The following is a 24,192-nucleotide window of genomic DNA, read 5'->3' as shown; positions in this document are numbered from 1 at the left end:
GAATCAACTAAGAAATTGTGTGCATTGTAATTAAAAATTTCAAATGTCAATAAAAACAGATGGCAAAGTATATTTTCTTCTAAAGTTGATGCATTCAGAAAAAATTCTAGGGGATGAGAAGAATTACTGGATCCCTTATATGAAGAAGCATTATCATCTGAGGAAGACTAATCAAGAGATCGGACAAGAACTTCCCACTAGCTTGTGATCCTTGTAAGCTCGAAGATTGAAATATTAGCGTGAGATTTATTCATGTCTTCAACTATATTATAATAAAGCGTGACAAACATTGTTGAACTGTTTTGGGGAGTGACTTTATCTGATACTTCCAGAATGGTGAGCTTTCTTTTACCTTTGGTAGAAGTATTTTTCCTATAACAATATTTCTAGACTTATTATGAGTGTTTTGAGTCAAGTTGATAGGTGGTGTGATCTTCCTTAACAAGTGTTCTTTCAATTTCTACCTCGTCAGCTCTTGTTTGGAAACCAACCCTTGAATTATCAACTTATGTCAACTATTTTTCTTTTGAGTTGGGTTCTCACTTAGTGGAAGTACTTCGACAATTTTCTTTTCAGCAATGAATACACAATTGAAATAATTCACAACATGCATAACACTTGCAATTTCTTCAGCCGTGATAGTTTCTTCCTTTTCTTCCGTTGGATCAGTCTGCTCATCTGAAAGTAAAATGTTAATGATATTCGCAGCCATAGCATTCATGCTATGATTCCACTGTAGGCATTTGTTTTTGAATGATATTGTTAATAAAAGAACAATATTGGTCCATGCCCAGGCTTTCGACATTCAACATGACGTTGGAGCCTTATACAAACTTAGCTAGTTGATTGCTTCTATTGCTGGAGTTGGTAGCCATTCTCAGGAAGTTTAACTTTGGGGGCTTGCTATTGATGGTTGTCTCGCTTGACCTTTATTTTAACTCTACCAGCTCATTGGACAAACACTTGATGGTCTAGTTCAAGATTTCAAGATCAATAGTTTCTTTATCCTTGGACTTAATGGAGGAGGCATGAGACCTTTTACCCATGTCCTTGGAGTCTTTTGATAGTTTTTCATCAACAATCACTCCAATTTCACGTAAGTCCTTTTCAACCATAATGACTTCTTCGTAATTCTCAGCCAGAGTTTCTTTCACAATTCTCTTAATAAACTGTGTGATGCTTGTCGGTAAGGGATCAATGTAGTATTCAATGGTGATGGAGTCATGAGGTTTCGTATTTGTAGGAAATTTGTTCAATATGCAATTGAACCTATGATTAAAATCTTTAAATTTTTCTTTATGCTCCATCTTCAGATTGCCTAGCTCTTTTAATAACATGGTTGGGGTTTTGTCATTGGAAAATTTTTCAAGGAACAACTTTTTAAACCCCTTCCAATTCTGGATTGAGTTTGGAGGAAGACTATGATACCATACAACTACTCTACCATTTAAGGTACACGGAGAAAGTCTACATGCAACATGATCGTAATGTACCTCGAGCATATGTAGGTGTAAGTAGAAGTTGTCCAAATGGTCCTCCACTTTAACTGCTTTGTTAGGATCATACTTCATTAAAAAATTTCCAAGTGCCTTAGCATCTTGTGTAAAACACCTGGTAGAGCAGGTGGGCCCTAAGACATCCAATCCAAATCTTGGTCTGCCCTGTCTTCGTTTTTGTGCTCCTCCTCTTCTTCATTATCTGAGGGATCTTCCTCCTCCTCTTCATAAACGCCTAACCTGTGGAAAGTATCATCTAAGAGGACAACGTTGTCTTGTCACCTCTGTTAAAAGATGGAGGCTGCTCTCATTTCTCCACATTTTCTACAGTCTCTACTAACTCTTCAAGGGTGGCTATGACCTAATCTTCGAATATGAAGACCACTATCCCAATAGGAGTGGGTGCATTCTTCTTTGGGAAATATGAAAAATTATGTACTCCAGGGATCAATCCAATAGCCTTTACAAATCAATGGGTTATGGACCAGATATGTTTTTAAGATATTTCATAAGTTTGTCCAAGACCGAGTTGAGAAGATCCGCTAAATTCAGGAATATGAGTATGTGAGGTACTGGGAATATTTCTTCCTTGATCAGAATAAGTATGGTGAGGGTGGGTGGGGTTATCAACCATAAAAATCTGGTTTCCATCCTTCTAACGCCATAAATGTTGACAATGTTGGTCCTGCGAACATTCAAAGGCGTCTCCCTGATATGTGGACCCAATTAGACCTCACACCATTTGGGATAGGAGCCCCTTAATGAATATAGCCTGGTTGTCATTTTCTTAAAGGTTTTCCTTAGATCTATCTGTTAGCATGAGAGAGGAATGCATATGTGCCTTAGAAAAGCAAGTGAGTGTGTCTGTGAGTGTTTTGTCGTAGGTGTGTCGAGGTTCTTCTACTGCAGAGGGAGAAATAAAGTGAGCCTCTAAGAGAGAGGTAGTAGTACCAATCTAGTAGAGACACACACAAATAGGAGAGATCCTTCCAAAATCCAATGGAATAGTACAAAAATATGAGAAAATCATTACGATCATTACAACACATTCTCAATATGATAAATACTAAAATAACTGAAATAGCTCAACTACTTTAGTACAGGTGAAAACAAACATGAATCATAAACATTCATAGAACAATATTACAAATATTTATAATTAATGCATGAAGAACATGCTGGCCATCAAGCTTCATATATTAAGTAAAAGCCCCAAGATGCATGTATACAATGCACACCACTAGCTCCAATAGTGGAGCATTGGAGCCACTAATTACCTGCTAAAAGATCTAGCTTGTCTCTCTGCTGCCTTGTCGGAGGAGCCAAGGTGAAAATTCCTTTGCTTATATAATGAGGGTGTATATATAACCAATGGGGTATCTATCCTTCACCTCCCTTGTGAATCTTTGACTATCCTCATGACTATTTGAATTCCCTATGACTTTTCAACTTTTACATGACTCTTCATATTCTATACATGTCCTTTGGACTTCCACTTTACAATACATTTTAGAATAATAATTTACATATTTCAAAAAATGATGTGGCATATGATGACTCATGACACTAATGACATGGACTTCATAATGACATGGCAATGTCAAGCCATTATTTATTCTTCTTGTTATATGTATTCTTGAGAATGATCTCTTTTACACCTCCATATGGCTTAGAAATGAGGAGTCTTTAGTGTTATCAGGTCTTGAGTTGTGGTCACAAACTAATGTCCCTTTTCTTTCTCCTGATTGATAAAATTGCATATTCAACTACAGAGGTGTCTTCTAGCATGTGCTTATCAATATCCTTCTTCATCATCCTGTCATAGTATGATAGAGTACATGCATTTGAAATTGAGTCATGATAAGACGACATCAGTCCATAAAACCATAGCCGAAGATGTTGCATGATGATCCACTAGCTGATCTGGAACTAGGTGGCAGGATGAGGGAGAGGCTCAATGACTTCACAATTGTGTAGCTCAAGTAGTCAAGGGTCAGGTCCGAGCCTTGAAATTGTGTAAAGTGTAGTTCAAGCTAGACTAGGCTTGAATATTGCACAGTTAGGTAGCTCAAGGATCTAGTCTGAGGGCTTAATGAATGAAGTTTCCCACTGCGTAGTTCTTGAAGGACAAGGAGGCCAGGTGATCACATAATTACACAATTCAGGAGCTCAAGTGATGGGCTTGAGGACTGAGACTGCACAATGCGTGGTTCAAGCCTAGATGGAGGGAAGGATTCCACGATTTTAGAGTTCAGGGGCTAGGATTGAGCACTGAGATTGCATAGTGCCAAGAGGTAGGGTTTCTTCTTGAGGGATGAGAATGTGCAATGCATAGTTTAGGAAGGATGGGTGAGGTTAGGTTTCCCAATTGGGAAGTTTTCCAGATGTGAATAAGTGTGGGATCTATGAATTTTATGTCAACACTAACAAGACTTGATTGCAATCACACACTTAGAACACTTGACGACACAACAGTTATAACCTAGAACACATGAACAACATACTTTCCTTAGTGTGACAATTTTGCGATGACTTACGCCAAGTGCAACACCAAAGATACATTTTGCGATCAATGTGATGACACTTGTGTGATAGTGCTTGAGAATTTGGAAATGAGTGTGACACATTTTTACATGGTAAGACCAACTCATTTATGCGAATATTACTCCTCAAAACCACCAAAACTATCTTTTGTGCAACGTGCGACAGTTGTCATCCAACTCGATGGATTTGGAGTGGAAAAAGTGGAGGAATCAGCTCATGGGACCCCTTTTATTGACGGGACCCATTTTGGAAAAACAAGGTCTGAAACCTTCGGAGTGTTTTGAGGCATTTAACAACATTTTTTGTGGGTAAAAATTTTCCGCTAGATGAGGGTTCTGTTTTTCTACAGGAGGCCAAAATACATAAGGAATATTTTTTTTTTACCATATCTCAAAAAATGTGCATCCATTGGCTAAGCTATTTCATGGGGAGATGCATATGGATGATGGTAACATGCTCAAGGAATTTCAACAAACTCTAGTGCACACTTTTCGAGAAATCGACCTCCATCACCTACAACCATTTTTTATTTTTCTCAAGATTTGTGCATCCATTGGCAAATATTTTTTTTGAGGAGGTTCATAAGGATGATTTAAACATGCTTAAAAAAAATTCCGGTCAATCCAGTGCACCGTTTGAAAGATATGGATAAAACAATTCTACTATAGGAGACTGTCCTAAAATTCTATAGGAGCAACCAGAAGTGCTACAGGAGGCAGATCCAATTGGAGAAAGAGGCCAAAAGGCCATGTAGTCTTTAGGAAATGTTGAGAGACCAACATCACTTTTATCACCCAACCACTCCATCTAGCCAAAGTTAGCTTAAATTCTACTTTGCCATGCATAGAAAAAAACACAAAAAAGCTCTGCTTTCTATTTTTCCACCACCTACACCACTTCTTGATGATTTTAACCCTATCCTTATATCTTTTATGACTTTCCCTGAATCTTACATGAAATATGAGGTCTCAAAAGAGGAATTAAGTGACTGCTATAGGAAGGAGATTCCTCTTGTAGCATCCTGTACAATTACAACATAACTCAACATCAATTCTTTTTTCACCCACAGAGCAGAAGATCCAACCAACTTGAGCATCATGAATCCATTTTTGAAGTTGAGAAGGGGAACACCCTCCTTAAGAAACAATCCATCCACTCCACCAATAGTATATTGGACACTGGGAAGAAACCTGAACACACAACAATTTTATTAGTCAAAGAATCATCAATCTATGAATACCTGTGCAGAAGCAAGCAAAGGAAATCAAAACCTTCAAGATCATCATGTTATGAGGACCACCTCCAACATGCAAGCATATCCAACAATTTGATATCACATGTAGACATAAGTACGCATTGTTCTTCACCTCTTCTCTTGAGCATGTTATGGTTAGAAATTTGTAGTCAATGCATGAGAGATGAGGTTTTAAAAACTAAGGATGGGTCAGCATTCTCAACCACCTTCAATTAGTTAAGTGCAACTAAATCCCTCACTCATGCAACATGGAAAAGAAAAATTAAGAATGGTGATGATTACGAGGAGTTGGGACAACGGTTACAAGAGGAAATTCGTGCAAAGTCCAAGTCACCAAAGCACTCTGAGCCATTACCACAAAAGGGAATAAAAGTACGATGTTGAAATTCACTTGCACAATTACTCATTCCCAAGAAATAGTTGGAGAAACCCACAAAGGTACAAAAGGATGAGCTATTGCTATCAGATACTGCTTAGGGTGTCATTGAGATACTTCAAGCTATGTTTGAAGGTGTTATAGGAGGATCTAAATTGCTACAAGAGGCCCGAAAGGAAGCTACATGAGAGAATTGAAGGGAAAAAGGGAGCCAAAACTACCCAAAGTTTCCCTCAAAACCTCATGCACATGATAAAGTTATCTTGAAAGGAGTAAGTGGTTTTCTCCCTCTCTTTTTTTCCATAGTTCTGTATGGAGAATTCTACTTGAATTAAGTTCCCTGTAGTAAACAATAGTGCAATAGTTTCATTTGGAAATTGTTATATGTGAAGGAAAGATAAGGTTAGCGGAAAAATTCTTTAGATAAATAATTTATTAGAATCCTTCTTCGCCCTCTGATAAAAAAGTAAAACTTGAAACTGTCTCAACAACCGAGACTACTCTAAGGAAAAAATTAAAAATACACCCAAGTAACCCCCAGAAGGAGCAATAAGATAAATCGGGGGAGGTTTAAACCAAAGGGGAATCAACTTTTGACACCTATGAGAAGACGAACCACTAGAGCATCCACAGGTAAGTAGCTCACGGAACAAACTACCTTGCTATAGGAGAAAATAGAGCTACTACAAGAGAAACACATCTGCTACAAGAGATGGTCTACCTACTACATGATTGTCACAAGAGGCAAAAAGGGGTCCTATCTTGAGCATTATTGGCCACAAAAACCTAGAATTTTGAAGGCGTTTGCAAGGAAGGGGTAAGTACTTGATATCTTACCTCTTACTAACACAAATTCTATGAATTTTTGTAAAACTACTCCACTAAACACCTCGTAGAAGAACCATGAGAACAAAAACTTTGAAGTGTGGATTTTTCTTATGAGGATGAGCATTATGATGGGAGATTTAACTAGTTTTGAAATTGGAATACCATTTTTCACCTCATTCATCAACAAGAAGCACTCCTCCTCTTTCCATAAGTTTAAATCCTAATTTCTTTGAAATTGATAATTGACAAACCTTGAGAATAGATGGACAAATTTTGTTGACTTGGAGAATAATATTTATGGAATTGAAGAGACAATCAAGGATGGATCTGCAGAAGAAGAAGAGGGTGGAAAAGAAAAATAAAAGCTTCAAACAGAAGAAAATTTTCCTAAAAAAAATTAGAACAAAGGATAAAAGGAGAATAAGAAGCAAACTGAAGAGATAACATCCCTCCAATCCAAAATAAAGGAGCCTCGAGCCTCTTAGAAGAAGCCAAGCACCAGGGGGTCCATGACCAAACAACTAAAAGAAGAATGTTCCCTGCTACAAGAAGACACAAATTTGCTACATGAAGGAAAAAAGTTGCTACAAGAAAGGAGAAAATTACTACAAGAAAGTTTTGGACCACTACAAGACTGATCAGGGGGGCCACTAGGGCCATGAATGAGTGTTAGGTCCCTATAATACTAGCATATTCCCTTATTATTATTGTCATTGTAGCCCCTTATTGTTATTTTTGTGCCCATGTTGTCCCCATATTGTTATTATTATACCCCATCGAAGCCCACTATTGTTATTGTTGTGCCCTTACATTATTATTTTTATGTCGACTCTGATTATATTGTGACCCCTTAGACTCTTATATATAGAAAGGAGGTCTTGTCATTTGTATCATCCAAGAATTTTTCATTTTTGTAATGTAAAGGAGGTTCCCCCCTCGAAGAGGCTACTTTTGAAGTCGTTGGTTTATCTCTTTCTTCTATTTTGTGAGTTGGTTGCATAACAATGAGGCACAATTAGGTCATTAAGTTTCTCAGAGGATGAGCAACACTTTTAGCAGGGGGTATCATGGGCCTCCAAATTAGACATAAATTAAGGCCCATATGACCATCCTTGAGCACATTAAACCTCTTCTTTTGCATTAGATGATACATTTTTAACTTTAATAGGTTAATTAGGAAGGTTTAGAGATAGTTTCATATTTGTGCCTAATATTATTTATTTTTGTAGAATATTGGGCAGATTATGAAGATTGAAGGAGGAGATAATATAGAGGAATTATCCTTGATACATGAGGATCAATATTAGATAATAAATGAACAATATATTATGAAATTATTGCACAAATTCTAGAGCTCTAATGATTGAGAAAATCTAGGAATGTGTTCCCTATCATTTAATGCAAATTCCTAGTGTTGGGAACTAGATCTAATTTTGGAGGGGAAAGTTTCCTCCTTTTGAGGATAATTCTTCCTCATCACTTTATATAAGTACCAATTCTAATTTTCCTCTAGGGGTATGTATTTCTTAGTATTCTTATGGAGAAAACGTATTATTTAGCAGCACCACTTTCATTTCTAGCAAGGATGTACTTTGATTGATTCAAATAATGAAGTCTGGTGCCATTTTTAGCTTCTAAAGCTTAGGTTTCCTTCATAGGAAACTGAGTATCCTCAGGATTTTCCATCCCAAGAGCCTCAAATACCTCTTATACAATTTATTTATTTCTTTTGAATGTCTTTTTTACTTGCATCTCTTATTTCTGCATTTACTATTCATGTTTCTTTTGTTGTAGGTCATATTGGTTAAATGATTGTAATGAGTTGGTTTTTAGGTTTTTTACATATTCACAAGATTTATGCATCCTTAAAACAGATTTGAAATGTCATATTGATCATTGAGCTACTTGGATTGGTTTACTAGTTCACACATCTAGAATTTCTGGAAGTCCATTGGAGAAAAATAGTAGTAGTTTTCTATTATTTTTTAAAACATGTTAATGAGATTCATTTGAGTTGATTCTGTAGAAATTCTCAAATTATCTCTACCAATATTGCTCCTCTGAGACCTCTGTAGAAAATCTTACTATAGATTAACCTAATAATGCAATATAACTAAAGCATAATACTATAACCTACTTCTACTATCAAACTTGTGGAAGCTTAAAGATAGAGTTGAACACATATAACCAGAAGAAGAATAATCAATCGCACAATACACATGAGAATACTTTGCGGAAAGCTTCAGCTAAAAACCCCACTATTTGTATTATCATACAAGGTGGAAATACATAGAGATTATGCAAAGCCTTAGCTCTCACAGTTATCCAGCTCTTAGTACAATCCTCACAGATGCTCACAGGAAATCAAAGCCTCTCACAAGCCTTCCTCTCTTCCCTCCAAGCTCCTATTTCCTTGCGTTGTTCCTCTGAGATGATTCACCTTCAACCAAGTGGAACACTGCTCTCACACACTATCAAAACTGTGTAATCCTCCAGGAATTTTCCTTCTGCGTGAATGAGTTTTCTTTATAGGAAAACACATGCAACTGATAGTACACTATCCTTGACATTTAACTCAAATGGGTATTTCTTAGAATAGACATTCATGAGTTTCTGATGAGGGAATCTTCAGTTAACTGGAGTACACTAGTTGAGTGCATGCATGCATCCACTGACTGATAACTCACAATTAGTTCCTCAAACAGTTTGGAACTAATTTAACTGGGCTTAACTTAGTAAATTGAGTCAACTAATTACAACTCAAATATAACTCAATCTTATCTCCTAAATTTTAGGGATAACTCTTACATGACTTCTGAAAGACTTCTAACTTGACTTTCTCCAACTAATTAAGTTAAAATAACTTAATTTATTATTTCCAAGTAGTTGTTAAGACTAAATTCGATTTTAATTCACAATTTAATTTAAGGAAAAATTAAATTGGAATATTATTGTTGCCACATTTCAACACTCCCTCTCAACAAGAAAGGAATTATACTGCATCAATATGATCCTCCCATCATCAAAATCTTGCTTTACCTTGTAAAGCCAATGAGAACTCACAATTGACTTTTTCTCCAATCTCAGAACCACATCCCGAACACTATTACAAACTATGGAGTCATACTCCTCCACCATAGCATCAACCCAAATCGACTGCTGCACTGCTTCCTCAAAGGAAGATGGCTCGGTCTCAACACATTCCCCAGCAAGGGCCATGTATCCAATGTACCTCTCAGGTTACCTCCTCTGTCTGCACTAAGAAGATGGTGCTCCCACATTCTCTCTCACATCCTCCAACAATCTGTCAAATTCTTTTGTGTGTTTCTGTCCATTTATGGAAGACTCTGCTTGAGTGGATGTCTCCACTCTTGGAACCTATGCATGTGGCTACTCCACATCAATCTGAGGCTCCTCCTCCTTAGGAACCAACAGTTCCTCCACAGCCTATAGTTGGAGCTCCCTCTCAAGGGAAACTCGCATGGCCTTTTGCTCATCAAACTTGAGATCTCTGCGAACCACTATCCTCCAACTAGTAGGCAAGTACACCCGATAGTTGTGAGGTGTATCAGTGTACCCCACAAGTATCCCCATCTCTGTTGTCGGCTCAAGCTTCTTCCGTGCATCCTTTGTCACATGGAAATATGCCGATGAGACAAAGATCCTGAAGTGACCCACATTTGGTCTCTTACCGGAGAAAGCTTCCTCTGGTGTCTTCATCCCAAGTATGTGATGCGGGCTTCTATTCTGCAAATAGATCGCTATGTTGCATTCCTCAACCCACAAGTGAAGTGGTAGGCCTTGGTCATGTAGCATCGCTCGTGTTGCCCCTATAATAGTTCTATTCTTCCTCTTGTCCACCCCATTCTGCTGTGGGTTATGAGGTGCCCTCAACTCTCGTTTAATTCCTTCCGCTCCACAAAATTCCTTAAACTCTTGAGAGACATATTCTCCACCATTGTCGCTTCTCAAGGCCTTGATCTTCTTCCCTGACTATTTCTTGACCAAAGCTTTGAACACACAAAACTTTGTGAAGGTTTGATCCTTCTTCTGCATGAAATAAATACAGCTTTTACGAGAATAATCATCAATGAAAATCACATAATACCTTTTCTTCACTGTGGATGTTGTCGAGAATGGTCCACACACATCAGTATGAACTCACTCTAAGATAGCCTTTGCTTTACTGTCTCGATCATTAAAGGAAGACTTGGTGTACTTTCCCAAGGCACAACCTTTGCATGTGTCAACTTGCTCAAGTTTACCTTTGGGAAGTCTTGTAGATATCTGTTGCATTATCTTCAAGGCCCCATGATGCAAATGGCCCAACCACCTGTGCCACAACTTGCCAATGTCTTGGATTTGCACCAATTTTGCTTTCATACTCAATGCTACATAATCATCTACCTTTAGTTTATAGAGATTCTTCACCCGAATCCCTATCCTCTTGGTCTGACCCATGGCTATGTGTCTTAGGAACACCTTTCCTTTACTGAAGACAACATCATAGCCTTTGTCCTCCAATATCATGACTGATACCAAGTTCTTCTTCAGTCCAAGCACATACTTCACATTTGTCAAGGTGATAGGAGCTCCATGCTCCCTTTGAAAAGAAACCATGCCCCACTCCTGAAACACTATACTTTCCATCGTCATCCATCTCTATGTGCATCTTGATGTCTTTCTCCTCCAAGGTACTGAATAAACTTTTATCGTCAGTCATGTGGAATGGGGCTCCACTGTCAAGATACCAAACACAACCCATCATCGATGACACCATGCATGCGATGAGGGTAAAGTCCATTTCGAGTTGAGAGGCTAATGCCTCACCTTCCGAGGATCCCTTCTTGGAATTCTTCGATGGAAATTAGTCGCATAATGTCCCATCTCGTGACAATTGAAGCATCTCACTTTAGACATGTCACCCTTCTTCCCTCCATGAGAAGAATTTGATTTGGAATGGGAAGCATTCCCCTTCCCTTTCCTTGCCTTACTTGTTAATTCCATATTTTCTTCATCCTCATTCTTGGATGAAGAACCATCTCGTATGCTCCTCCTGATCTCCTATTGCATAAGATCCGACCACAGTTGTTCCCAATCCGACAGTTTTTCCCTTCCATTCACAGAGTCCTGGTAGTTATTCCAGCTCTTTGGAAATCCAAGGAGAGTGAGGCTCACCATATCATCATCAGTAGTAGTTATTTCCACACTTCCAAGCTTATCTATACATGTGGTGAGCTTGTTTAGATATGTGGAAATAGTATCGCCCTTCTCCATCTTGATTCTTCGAAGCTTATCCTTGAGTGCCAATTTCCTCTGGCCGCTACTATTCTGGTAGAGGTCCTTCAATGTCTTCCACATTGAAAATGGATTATCCTTCCCATGGAGACTCAAGACAATATGGTCTTGAACTCCCTCAAGGATGATCCGTCTTGCCTTCGCCACACACTTGTTCCACTCAACCAACTCTTGTGCATTAGTTGAAGTTGGCTTTGGGATTTCTCGATCAATAAAATCCTTCAAGCTATTATCTTCTAATACAGCCTCCATTCTATCTTTCCATGTGTTGGGCCGCTAGTTTTTCATTATTATTATCACTCTTTAACGCTTATTTCATCCATTTCTACCATTATTTATCACGTCATTTATTATGGTTTATCATATAATTCCATTTTATAATTATTTATACTCTTATGGATAAATATTATTTCTTCTCCTTTATTTCTAATAAATTGATGATTATTATACATGATTTTACCAATGATGGTTTATTAATAAATTTTTTGTTACATCACTCACCATTTTAGTCTCCAAGATATTTTCCAGATTGCAGATTTGATCTCTAGCTCATCATTAAATATTCCAACTTAGAAATTCGCTGGAATAAGAAGTGATAGTTTTGCATTGGACGTTTCGAGCAAATGGAGAAGAATCTGGAAAATCCGAAACATGGGTTTTGTTCAGAACGGACCGAATTAGTTTTATAATGAACAATTTTCCCAAATTCAGTCCGTATTAAGAGAAATAGAAGGTTCTCTAAAGACATTTTTCTCAGATTCGTTGTTGCGGCCGGTTTCCAAATTATCTCAGTTGCAATACCAAATTCGATCTGTTCCTGTTGAATGCTAATGAAAAGATATTTTAGACATGATATTGCTGATCAATTTGTTGTGAACATTCCAATTTTGTTATGGGAATCATTTTGTAATCATCTCTGTAGTAAGAAAATAGAGATCAAAGAAGGGGATTCATGATGGATTATTAGAGGTTAGAGATTAGATTAGAGATAGATAGGATAGGATAGGAGGAGATATACTGGAGGGATTTAACTTTTCGTTGGGGAACTCAATTGTAATATATAGAATGTTATTATGAAGGACGCATCGTGCTGTAATGAGGATTGAATTCAATGGTTAATACATAATCTACGTTGTTGTTCATTCATATTCTCGAAAGTAGCTCAGCAATATTCGCTGGTGGCTAGGGCCTGACCCTTGGTGGATCAAACTACGATTCCTTGTGTTATATATTTCTGATTTTCGCAAGCTTGATTGGTTTGGTAATTTTCCCATTTTCTGTGAGTTTATCCTATTCTCTACTTACTGCTTCCCTGTATTGAAGTAGTATATTTTTTTATATATTTTACAGTGCTATCACTTGATTCAATTTATGTTTATTACAAGATAAATTATTTAGATAGTGAATCATATTGATTTAATCAACTATAAGAGTTTGGTTATCACTATTGAACTCTCAGATTGATGTCATTCCCATTTTGATTGCTTTGTAGAGATTGAGTATGATTTAGATTGAATCAACCAAGAAGAGATGAGTTATTGCTACTGTGCTCTTGGCTGATGCTATCGTTAATTGAATTGCTTATGTGAGATTTGATTTTAGTAGAGGATTGAGTTTTGAAGCTTAGATGTCATATTTCCTTTAATAATCACAATTTGAGTTTATTCGATGCATCCATTTACTTTTGTATTAAAGATCTATACTACATTTTAAGAAGCATTACTCTCTAGATTTATAGCTTGCACATTTTGTGTACACTCTTGAAATAAAAAAGACTTACCCAGGTTGATAATTAATGTGAGGCAATTAGGAGTTTTAAAAGACACCTTTTAGCAACCAACATTTTGGCGCCATAGCCGGGGAGAGTGTTGCCATTTCACAGAGAGTGATGTATGTTTGACGTTTGCTGCTAGGAAAGAATTGGGTATTAAAAATGAAAGGTAAGAACCTGCGTAACGAGCAAGTAAAGTGCTTGATCCTCCACCCGCTTTTCAACAGAATTTCGTACGAATTGAAGTAGGAAATTTAGAGGTAGAATTTTTGAAAAAATATCATAATTCCACTCAAGTGGTGATGTAAGCACCACCCATTTCACTAACCAATTGACAGAAACATTTGAAGGAGGAGCCTCGAAGAAACACATGAAAATCATCTTCTATTATGGTAAGAAATGGCTCACATTGCAACTTTTGAATTCCCTATCAAAGATCTAGGAGTGACACAAATGCACATAATTCCCCCATCTTCTCTACCAAATTTTCATGGTTTGACAAATGAAGATCCAAATACATTCTTATTTGAGTTCGAAATAATTTTTAGAGGATATGATTATTGTACTAATGTTCAAAGGTTGAAAGTGTTTCCTCTTACTCTAAAAGGAGCAGCTCTCTGATGGTTCATGAGCCTAGGTGGGAATTGCATCCAAACATGGGAGGACATGAAGAACATATTCTTGAAGAAGTACCAAGACTACCAAAAATCCAATGAAGATATTTTTGATATGATACAAGGGGAAGATGAAAGCTTGGAGGACTATGTGGAGCGATTTTGATACAACCTTCAAAAATCAAAGCATAAGTATTTGGAAAAAGAGATCTTAAAAACACTCCTACTCAAAGGAATCAAAAATGAATTTTTAGAACTCTCAAATCTGATAGGAAAAGGTGATGTTTTTCAGTTATCATATGATGATGTTTGTGAATTGTGTATAAGGTATTCAAGAGGAATCTCCAACGCTGGTAAGGATTCTAGAGACATTTGTTATTTCTTTTTCAAATCTACTACAAGAACATGAGATATAAGAGCTAAATCAATGTTTTATTTGAACATTTTAAAACTGATTTTATTAGCTCTCTAAATTCACAATTGGATGTTTTGCAGGTTTAGAAAAATCAAGAATTTGATGAAATGTTTTGCCCTCATTACCAAAAGGAGCATCCCGTAGATAGTTGTTCTTCCTTATCTAGGATGGAAGTAGCATATCAAAGAGATGAGGAAGCTGTAACAAGGTCAAAACCATGGAAATCATGGCCTATAGGTATGGTTCAAAACACTTCCTCTCCATTCTCTTACTTTCATAATCCATTATGGAATACTTATGTGTTAGGGTAGTCATGTCCATCTCAATATAACCCCCACAAATCTTGTCTACAAGTTTGGCATGGTTCATCTTATGATTGCATGACTACTCTCCCTCATCTTGTAGCAAAAACACATCTTCCATATTCTTCACCAGCTCTTCCACAACATCTTGCTTACCTATCAAAATTATCCACTTAACCCAATCAACTACATCATCAAAATGCTCCATTCCGTACACAATTTTTTGCTCAACTCATTCCACACCCTCACCATAATAAACCAGTACAACATGCTTACAATGTTGAATTGCAAAATTTACCTACCCTTCCCACCCATTCTATCTCACATGCACCATTGGAGAAAACTCATATTGAGATTCAGAATGTTACAAATCCAAAAATTGTAGAGGTTATGGAAAAAAAATGAGGTTTCTTCTAGTTTGCATCAAGAAGCCGTTTTAAAAGCTCAAGAACTTCATGACATGATGGCTACGGGAAATCAAGAAAGTAAAGGATATATTGAAGATTGGTTTCACTCCATCATTTTCTTGCAACATCACTCCATACGTCAACAATTTTTGACACCATCTTTTCAAGGGAAGTTGGTTTCTCATACCCTAATATTCATTAACATGCATTTTTCAAATTTGAGTATATACACATTTGAGGCCTTATTTCGAAAATGGTTCCACTGGAAGTACTCTTATACGTGATCATATTCATTTTTCAAATCAGAGTAGGTTAGTGTAAAAAAAAATATAAATAAATAAATAAAGACAAATAAATACATTTTGTTTTTATGTAAAAATAGTTGTTTTTGTTGCAACACGCTGTGCAAATCAACATAGGTGATAAATGTTTTAATTCATTTGTGTATGTATATGAATTATAATGGAAATAACAGTTCTACAAACACTCATATTCATTTTTATCACCTATTCGAAAAAATGCTTGAATATCATATTTTTTGGCTTGTGGGCTTGATGAAATTTCTAAAAACACAGCTGGGATAGTCATGTTTTGAAAGACCAAAAGGGAATATTTTTAAAACCTATTTCTATCCTAAGTAGCCCTTGATGTCTACTTTCCAACCCAATTTGAATCACTCAATTTGGATTTGAAACGAAAATGTTATAACCAAAACATTGACAGGGTGTCTAGTAGGCAACTTAGGAACAGAGTTGGGACAGTTAGTTTTTGGAGGTCTAAATGACTATATTTTTAAAACCTATTTCTATCCTAAGTAGCTCTTGATGTCTAATTTCCAACCCAATCTGAATCACTCAATTTTGATTTGAAACAAAAAATTTATAACCAAAACATTGACTGAGTGTCTAGTAGGCAGCTCAAGAATAGAGTTGGGACAGTCAGTTTTTGGAGGCCTAAATGAATATATTTTGAAAATATGTTTCTATTATATATTCCCTATGAATTTAGTTTTCAAGGAACTTTGAATCACTCATTTTTGATATCGTATGAGAAAGTTATGACCAAAATACTGACTGTTTATCGTAAATCAGCACTCTTAAACCTCTGTTTTTCTGGTTGTTCACTAGGGTATTTGACCCATCAATTATTTTTGTTTTCAAAACATGTTTATATTGTAGATAAATAAATGAATATAATTTCATTTCCAATTTTAATCATTCAGATCCGTCATCAAACGAAAAATCTATGCTTAAAATATCTACTATTGTTTTATGTGGGGAAATCGAAAGTGACTCTGTTATGTAGGTTGTTCTAAGTAAAATTGACATATCATATCATGGAATTTTCAAAAACTATTTCTATTGGTGATATAACTTTGAATTAGCTCTCATTTGGCTTTTTAATCACTTGAATCAGACAAAAAACAAAGGAGTTGTGATTAAAACACTGCTGGTTAGTATGGTCGACCACTGCTTTCCCGTAGGTGACAAATAAATTTTACTTTGTTATTTTTTCTATGGATTTGTTTTACAGAGTAAATACTTGTTAGTTTTTGTATAATTCTTGGATTAGGGGAGCTCTATCACCTCTCTTTATCCATGATTTAATGTTTTATTGCAGGTAGACACTCGTTTTTTGCAGGTCTTAGGAGAATAAAGAAGGTCAATTTATAAACAAGCGATTCTTGAAAGAAATTTTTATGAAACAAGGGCATTTCATCCAATTCATTACCTAACGGATTCATAACAAAAGAAATGAAGAATTGATTTCCATTCGAAGATTCATGTCACTACTGCCAAAACATTTTTCCAAGAGATCATTTTTTTCCTTTGACAGATTGATATTCCCTTAGGAAATAACATCATAGTTGTTGTAACTTATTTATTTATTTATATACTGTTTCTAAATAAAGTGTTGTTTCTTTTCTGATTTCTCTTATGTTTTTGTGTTTCAGGTGTTGCTTCCTTCAAATTGAAGTTTCCACTCCATTGGCGATTGAACAATGAGGACCCCACCATGCAAGTTTCAATTGCAGAATGCAACTCTTTGACAACCCCAATTCTGTAAAAAGTTATTTTTGAGACTTGCAATTGTTTTCTCTGTTTTTCTCAATTCCTTTTCTTTTTTTTGTATGATTGCTCTTCTGTTGTTTAGATCAGTGGTGGGCTCCAATATTGCAGCAATAATGCTGCAACTCCTGGGACTCCCTTCTTTACTTTTATCAACCCAGTAGTTCGTAACAAACTTGGAAGCGACGCTGCTGTATGCACAAGTACTAGCTCTTGCCGCAGCTGTCACCTGGTCAGCTGGCACAAGTCTGCTAGGAGCTTAAGCCAACTTCTATGAGCTCTGAGAAGAAGATTTTTAACTGATGGACGAAAGCTAACTCAAAGAAGGCTAATCTACTTTCAGAAAGAAACTGGAAAGATGAGAGGGAACGTAAACCCTAGCAAACCCTAATTTTACCAGCTAGCCCTACTGATGCAAGAAAGAGGATGCAAGCTACTGAAAGAGATGCCATTGACTTCTAGGAAGGTAAAATACATGTATTTAAGCTACTTCTACGGTAACATCTGAAAAAAACATCTTTTTGTATTTTTGAATAAGTTGTTAGAATTATCACGCATGCGATTTGACTGTTTTTGACTGTGCAGAGGTGGATTGGTGAGAGGAAATGCTTGGAGGAGGTCGAGAAGGTTCAGAGAGGGCATAAGGGGTCCCTAACACCCTTCCAGAGAGTTTCATAGAGTTTGGCTATCAAGAAACCTCATTCGTGAGCCTCTACAGGAAGTCTGCAGGGGTTCTACAGGATGTTCTGGAATTTCTACAGGATGTCTGTAATTTTCTACAGGTTGTTCAGAAATGGGATTTTGGAGGATGGATGGAGAGAGAAAGGTGAAGGAGTGAGTATGGAGGTAGGAAAGGGGTGTAAGGAGGTCCAGGACTTGGTGGATGGAGTTGAGGAAAGATGAAGATGGCTGGATTTGTTCAAGGAGGAATGAAGCAATGTTGCACAAAAATTAGGGTTGTGTGAGCAAGTGTGGCAAACGTGAGGCAAGAATCCGAGTTAGGGGATGGAACAGATGGGATTGATGGAGTATGGGCAGATAGAGAAGTGGTACATGTGCTGTACAAGTTGTTTTTCCAACTGAACCAACGAAGACTTGTAAAATCTGAGACTTAGTTACGTTGACCTAATTTGATCTAGCTGACAATAAAGAGAATGAACAGAAGTTTTAATCGCAAGGAAACCGTGTATATTAACTATGCAACGAAGCAATCAAGAATCTGAACATGTAACCAACTTCTGCAAATAAAAATCAAACACTAATGATTGCATGGCAAAGCAAAGTCAATGTTTTTGTTGGCAGCAAGGTCACCTTGATCCCAGCTCTTGATCCCACTGAGGGAGAGGTGAAATCAGAGGTGCTTGATGACCCTTTTCTGAAGCTTTTCCCTGTTAATAACCTATCAACTCAATCTGAACATCAAAAGTCTTTATAATCATCAACAATGACTTAGTTAATCAGCAAGATTTTAATCTACTTAACAGAACTGATTTTGCAAAGACATAAAGAACAAATAACAATACATAAAGGAGGCCTTGGCACTTGGGTTGGGCCCAACCCCAAGAGCTGTAGGCTCCTATAAAGAACTCAGATCTGATGCCAAGTAAAGCTGCTTTTCATTACTCAAAAATAATCATCACAAGAAAGTTATACCACAGTAGATACAAGAAAACGAGCTGAGAAAATGACAGAACTATAGTGCAAATACCAACAGTTCCAAAAAAAAACTACGAAGGCTGAGGCCTTCCTATTTATACACTACGAGGGGCCTAGCAGCCCTCCTTAATTCAAGGGACTCGACTGTTCAAACTGCCAGTAAACAGTCACTCTTCCCAAAGCTGCTCGGCTGCCTTTAGGATTCGTTTTGGTGGCCTGTTGAGCTCGAAGTTGAGGGTGGAGATTTCGAGGAAGGGCCATTTAATGCAAGAGACAAACTCCCTAAAAATCCTCACCTCAAGCTTGGCTGTCGCCTGGCGCATAATTGCTTGGTTTTGCTCCAAAATTTGTCCAAAAAACCTGAAATAACTACGTATTAGCCTCCTTAGTAGAGTGACCACCGTTATTTGTTCAAATAACATAAATATACTCAAAAAACATGCATAATCTATGAAAAAATGGTGGATTGATCAAGGACAATTAGGCAAAATGAACCTAATAAGTTACCCAATTCGAGGCTCATCATCACCCCCCTGCTAAATGGGTTGCTCATCCTCTGAGCAACTAGTCCAGAGCATCATCCTTTATGGCTTTGATCGCCTCCCTCACATCCCAGGCCTCCGCGGTGATATCTTCTTCCTGGTCGTGGAATCCTGCTTTCCTTTCCACTTCCTCCCACTGTCTGTCTTCCTCCTCTTCCATAACTCCTTCTAGCAATCCCAAAAGTAAAGGAGGGCTGAATTTCAGGCCAATCCAATTGGCCTGTAGATTTTGCATCAACTGTTTGTAGAGAGGTACCTTTGCCAAGGCCTCCCTCATCTTGGTTGGAGAGTGGTATTCCCTTATCTTCAAGCTGTGAGGCAGTGTGTTCCACCGCCTTGTGCAGGCATGCAGGCAGTTTTCTCCCAACAATCTCTGCATGTCTTCAAAGTGGGCAATAGCTTGAGCCTGTTGCTCAATGTATTCCAGTAAATCCTGAGGGCTGTTGGCCAAGTGTTGGTGGGCACTTATCACTGTTGAGGGGTCATCCGGCTCTGCTCTGATCATTAGTGACTCACTGAGTTCTCTGCCTATGATACTGCAGACCTCTACTGCTCTCTTCTCCTCATGATTCATCCAAGAGGCCAGGGCCATAAGTTGGACATCTCCTATCACAGTGTTGGGATCCCATGCATTCATGTTCAGAAGGGTGAAGTTGTGCAAGTAAAACTCTGATAATTTGGCCCTATCCTCTGATGAACTACTGCCACATAGAGCTGCAAATTGATGATAATTTTGGAATGGGGTGATGCCCCCTTGGGCCAAGGTGTTGATCTGAAACTGTAACCACTAATCCTTGAGGTATAAGGCATAGGATTTGGCAGGTTACCTACAGTGCAGGGCTTCCATCGCCCAGCTGGCCATGCAGGCCAGTTGGGCCTCCTTTTCTTGTACCTGCTATTTCAGAGACTGTATCTACTGGCCTGCTTGCAATTCCTTCTCCTGCAGCTGTCTATTCAATGTCTCAATTTCAGCCTGCAACCCATCTCTCTTCTGCTGTTCATCAGGGATTTCTTTGGCTATTGTGGGCTCCTCCTGTTGCTGTTGTTCTCCCAAGATGTGAGGCCTGTCTTCCTTCTTCTGTCCTTGTAACTGTAGCTGCTGTTTAAGTAGCCCATTTTCTTCCTGTAGCTTGACCCGCTGGCTTCTCTCCACATGTCGTACCATAGCCAATTCCCCTCTTGCCTCTTTGAGTTGTTCCTCCAGAGGACCTATATCTGCCACACCCTTGGACTTAGCGATCTTCATCCAAGTGTGGGTCCTCACTCTCTCTTCTTCTAGTGCAAGGAAAAGTGGCACTGTGAATTTTTGGGGAATGATCTTTCCGGCCTCTAAGAAGTTATAGTAGGAGCCCAAGTTGGGCTGGGGGCTAGGTTCCACAATGTTCTCCACCTTTTCTTCCTCCTGTGGTGATTTAGCTGCCTCACCTTCCATTTCTTCGGTCTCCTTTAGCCTAGCCAGTGTTTCCTGTAGAACAGTCTCAGCATCCTGTAGAGAGGCCTTTGTGTCCAACATTTTTATTCTTTCTCTCCAGGTGGATGTCTTCGAGCTTCCCCGTTCATAAGTGATGGATGCCTTGGAGGGAGACCTCTCCTTTTGTCTAGCTGGGGTGTCTACAATCGTGATTGGTTCTTTTGACGGTGGCTGGGGTCTGCCAGTATTTATCCTCATGCTCCTTCTTGAATTAAAATACATGTAAGGCTACCTCTTCTGCTTCCCTATTTTCTTGGGATATGTGCTCAGGGTAGCCAGCACAGCTGTTGCCTCCCTGGCTAAAATCTCAGGCGATTTTTCCTTTTGCTGCCCTGTTTCTAGACTTCCTGTAGAAAGTCCTGTGTTGACTGTTTTCTGGCTTCCTGTAGAAACGGTTTTCTGGCTTCCTGTAGAAATTGTCTTCACTGTTTTGGTCTGCTTGGCTGGGGGTGCCTTCCCTTTTAATTTTGTTGTGGTTGCCTTGGTTGTGTCCTCACTTGCTTGGACTTTTTCAGTCCTCTCTGCCCTGATTTGCAATCGTTTCTCCCTTGGTGTTTGTGCCTTTATTCCACCCACAGTTTTGGGCTCAGCAGCTTGGCCTTTCTCTTGTTTCTCTTCTTGTTCTTTCTGTGGTGGTCTGTCCTGGGTTTCCTTACCCTTGGATTTCTCTTCTGCCTCAATGTGCTCCCTTTCCTCACTACTGGATGAAGTGAGTTCCTCGGCCAGAATCCGAATATCATCATCCTTGGACATATTGTGGAAAATCTCCCAGGAGAGAGGGACAGTGTAGGTATGGAGGGCATCTTCCACTAGAAGCTTGATAAGCCCATGATGGGCCAGCTGATCTGGTGTCCCTTCCTTCAATTTTGTGCCACACTCAATTAATGATTGTAGGAGGAAATAGGGGATGCTTAACTTTTGTTCTGGGGGTAAATCCATCCTATGTCTGAGTTCACTTAGCAACCAGAAGTGATAACCATAAACAATACTAAACCGCCCCTCACAGGTAATGTATTTCATGATCTGAAGGCTGACCTCGCTCCAAAAAGGGTGTAGGCTGGCTCTCCAGACCCCATTCTTATCTTCTGAAAACTGTTCCTCTGGTAGGAAGAATTCTTTCTTGGCTTTTTGGCCCAATGCCCTCTCCTCTTTGCTCCAGGGTATCCCTAATGGCAGATCAGTAACCCGACTAATGAGTTGTGGGGTAAGCTTTAGGTTCAACCCTCTAAAATTCACAGTGGTCAGTGTCTTTGATTTAGGCTGCAGGGACATTAAGAATTCTTCTGTTACCTCATTGTCATGACCTTGAATTCTGTCACAGAAGGTCATCCAATTGGCACAGGTGAATAGGTCCACCACCTCAGGAGTTTCTTGCAATTTCCTGGAATCCGAGGGTTCCTTTCTGATAAACCCTCCTGGCATGGTGAGAGTGCCCTGTTTCAATGCTCTGAGCAGAAAGGGACTGCTGTTTTATGGTTTCCTCTTTTGATTCTCAGGACAGGGTTTCTCAGGTGTTTGTATTTCACTTTGCACCAATTCCCTGGTTATAATGCCGTTGCTACCCAAAACTCGACTGTCAAAAGGGAATTAGGCTCCCACAGACAGAGTGCAGAGCTTAATTTTCATCCCCAACATGCATACAACCACATAAAAGTCACATTCTTCATGCATAGGTTAGCCCTCACAGTGGTTTATCGTTTCTATAGGAGGAATTTCTTAACAGGAACCGTGGAGGAGAATTTGACGCAGAACCAACTGAAAAATTCCATGTGTCACATAGGCAAACTACTATTCCTGACCCACAGGCAGACTTGCTTCTAATTCTCCTACTTCAGATAGTTTAATTCACCACCTTTCGAAATATCATGCATGGGAATGGTGTTTTCGAGCCTACCTCTCTTCGAAACTCCAATTTCGCCACAGAAAGTCCAGGTTTCTCTGCTCCGGGAGGCTATGCCGTGTTTCCTGTAGAGCTCCTTCCTGTAGAATGCTTTGCCGGCTTCTGGAGGATGTCACGGTGCTTCTGAACGAGCCTGGGACGTGGGAGGATTTTGAAACGGGCCGAGAAGCTCAGGCTAACAAACTGTAGAGGAGGAGGACGCGTACTTTGCTGAGAACGGTTGCAAGTGTAAATGACAGCGGTTAACGTGAGTTCTCTGGCCGAGAGATTTTGAATTACGGTGCAATTCATGGCGAGGGGGTGAGGTGGCCAGGCCGATCTGTTAGCCAACATCACGGCCATCATTCCTCGGCGTTTCTTTGACCGCCATTTCCTTTCTCTGCCATTAACCACCGCCATCACTACCATTCGCCGATTCTCCCCGACTGGACACTTCCCACATGTCGGCTCCATGTCCCTTTGGTGGATTCGAGCGTAACTGAGCTCGTTCAGATCCCACAAAGCCATTCCACTGATAAACTAGCCACCGAATTCGTTCAATCCGCACCATTTCACAGACATGTAGTTTTCAGAGTATAGTTTATGCAATTTGAAAAATAAGGTTAGACACTTACTTGTGTGGCCGTGGATGTGTTCTGCAAGCTTCGGGATGTGGAATGATGGCTTTGCTCATTGCTGCTTCGTGCACAGGTGCTGGAACTCCTTCTTTCATTGGCTGATGCTGTATGCACGGCTTCGGGACCTGATCCTCTGGTTGTAAACGCTGCATGCACAGGCTCCGTCTGATTTCAGCTGTCGAGGAGGTGTTCACGTCCAAGCGGAGTTTGTTACATGTCCCCTGTGTCAATTTCAGCTGCTATTGACTCCATAGTATGTGCTCCAGACGGATCAGCTGCTACAGGATTCCTGTAGGACATCCTGTAGCTGCTTCTCCTCCTGGGATGCATGCTGAAACGAGCAAGGTTGTATTCACAGATGAAGGGTCCTGATGGAGCTTTGACAGGTAGAGTGTGTGAGCCTTTGTGTGCTTGATTTGTCACTTGGGAAAAAAAAAGATTTCAATCTGAGGAAAACAAGACTCTTTGTATGACTGTGCAGGAATACATAACCAGATTGTTGCAATGGCAGTGGAAAGAGATGAAACTAGTGATAGATGGAAGAGAGGGGTGGCTGTAGGCCTAATCAATAGACTTCAAGCTTTAAATCCCTTTCCAGAATTGATTTTGGCCTGCCCGAAGGCTCTACAGG

Source organism: Pinus tabuliformis, chromosome 7 (genome assembly GCF_031772625.1).
Source record: "Pinus tabuliformis cultivar Carrire ecotype Pingquan chromosome 7, CPIR1, whole genome shotgun sequence".
Taxonomy (NCBI): Eukaryota; Viridiplantae; Streptophyta; class Pinopsida; order Pinales; family Pinaceae; genus Pinus; species Pinus tabuliformis.
The sequence above is the reverse complement of the archived record's forward strand: the minus strand, read 5'-3'. Positions refer to the sequence as shown.